Source organism: Stegostoma tigrinum, chromosome 30, assembly GCF_030684315.1.
Source record: "Stegostoma tigrinum isolate sSteTig4 chromosome 30, sSteTig4.hap1, whole genome shotgun sequence".
NCBI classification, from domain to species: domain Eukaryota; kingdom Metazoa; phylum Chordata; class Chondrichthyes; order Orectolobiformes; family Stegostomatidae; genus Stegostoma; species Stegostoma tigrinum.
The window spans coordinates 19,930,495-19,933,051 of NC_081383.1; positions in this window are offsets into that span (position 1 = coordinate 19,930,495).

Genomic DNA, 2,557 nt, shown 5'->3' on the forward strand with positions numbered 1-2,557 from the left:
CTTGACCGAATGGGAGATATTCTGATTCCCACAATCTTCTTTATTCTCACTGTAGCTCCATATTTTCAATGGAAAATCATTTTTACCTTGCATAAGTAAAAGCTATGGTATCTTCATAGTACAGTATGGGCCAGTGGCTCCCCAAACTGTATCATAAAGTACACTATCACATTTGAACTAAATTAATAGAAAGTGCTGTTGCTGTCAACAGAGCAAAATTTTACGACTCCACTCCAATAAGTGCAACGGATCCAGAACTATAATTTGATTACGATGACTACCCCAATTTTGGGGTTAAGCAATTTACATTTAGTAATGATTCTGCACAATAAGCACATTTTCAGCATTAAGTTGGTGCAAATTATGTCAAATACACCTGGGATTGCTCCAATGGAGCCTTGATTTAAGATTAGAGAAACAAGCAGAACTTTTATTTAAAACTTCTTTCTAACCTTTCCCCCTCCCGAGTTATTTCTTGAATCAGAAAAATACTTTTTTCCCCTTTTGCCTTCCTTCATAGTGATTTTTTAGCTTTTTGCTGATTTAATCAATAATCAAGAAAACTGTACAATATGCTGAAAAAATGACAAATTCATTTCTTCAATGTTCACAATTAATCTACAGTTATTCTGGCTATTAAAACAAAACTAAACAATGGATAGCATGATGCATCTCACACAAAAATTCTTTACATGAACAAAGACAAAAAACCCCATCCTTTTCAAGATAACAAAGTGTGGAGCTGGATGAACACAGCAGGCCAAGCAGCATCTCAGGAGCACAAAAGCTGATGTTTTGGGCCTAGACCCTTCATCAGAGAGGGGGATGGGGAGAGGGAAATGGAATAAATAGGGAGAGACGGACTGAAGATGGAGAGAAAAGAAGATAGGTAGAGAGGAGAGTATAGGTAGGGAGGGCCTAGGTCAGTCCAGGGAGGACAGACAGGCCAAGGAGGCGGGATGAGGTGGTAGGTAGGAAATGGAGGTGCAGCTTGAGGTGGGAGGAAGGGATGGGTGAGAGGAAGAACAGGTTAGGTAAGCAGAGACAAACTGGGCTGATTTTGGGATGCAGTGGGGCAAGGGGAAGAGCTGGGCTGGTTGTGTGGTGCAGTGGGGGGAGGGGACGAACTGGGGATGAAAATGGTTCGCGACTGGGAGGTGCAGTTGTTTGCTGCGAACCGAGCGGAGGTGTTCTGCAAAGTGGTCCACAAGCCTCCGCTTGGTTTATCACCCAATCCTTTTCACAGTGCACAGACTATTATGTTGAATGCATGTAGTTACACAGCACTAGAGTAGAAACACCTTCTGATTCAATGCACAATAAGAACTTGGTGACAGCAGCTGAAAATTCCAGAATGATAAACACATTTCCAATTGAAAGTACAGTGTGAAGAGCTGAAATTTGACATAATTTTTAATCACTTAGCAACTGATCTTGTATGCAATTTTATACACTTCTTTTAGAATTCTTTTTATAGATGTGAATAAATAGTTAAAAATTATCGTCACCTGAATGAAAAAATGTCGGACAAAACTTGCATGAAGTAATTTGGGAAATTGGTCAGTTTTGTGAGTACTGTAAAGTAAATGGCAGCCTTAGGAAAAATGGTCAATTCAAGTTTACTCTGCTCCTGCTTTTACTCTTCACTAGCTCAAAGACACTTAAAATTAGTGGCAACAAAAAATTTATCACAATATTTGGTGTTTCGATAGGCAAATAATATTACAAGCCCAATGTGTGAAACGCTAACACTGCATGACAAAATTTCAACTGATGCAGAGTAAGTTTTTTTTTAGAAAGCTGCAAGGCATCTCCACTCAGGAGTATGCCAGTATTATCCATACTGTAGATGTGAAAAATAAAGATGTGGGATCAAGCGCCAGTCCAGGATTTAATTCAATACTGGGAATGCCACCTCGCCGACAAGACATTGAAAGACTTAAGTTCTCTGCTTAGGTAGATATAAACGATCCATAGCTATATTCAACAAAGTGGGAACTACCTAATTTGTCCATTACCTTTTAATCGACACTAACTACATGCATCAATAAATCTCAATGCATTTGGAAACGTACTGTGTGAAAACTGACCATATCAGATATAACAGTTGCTGAACTGGAGAATCCTGATATTATAGAACTGGAGTCTTCCTTTGCCAACAACACCATTCAAAATTACATATTTAGATATTTGTATGGCACACTGGATCTCAATGTAATATTGAGCAGGGCACAACACTGTAGGACTGTGTCAGTTCACATAATGGTTAATTCAAGATAGTGCTTGTTAAGAGCTTATTTATTCCTTGATATTCAGCAGATCAAGAGGCGATTTAAACAAATTTTTAAGATAAAGGACGACAACCAGGCCAGACTGGGGGTAAAAAGACTATTTTCACAAGTTGGAATGTTTAGGTCTAGGTGGTGTGGGAGGAGGGAAAAGTGACCAGTGTCTAAAAATTGGAGTCGGTGTTCAGAAATGAAGTTATAAAATATTCTTCACTCAAAAGGGATGACAGAAGTACTCTCTTCAATAAATGACAATTGACGTAAATAAA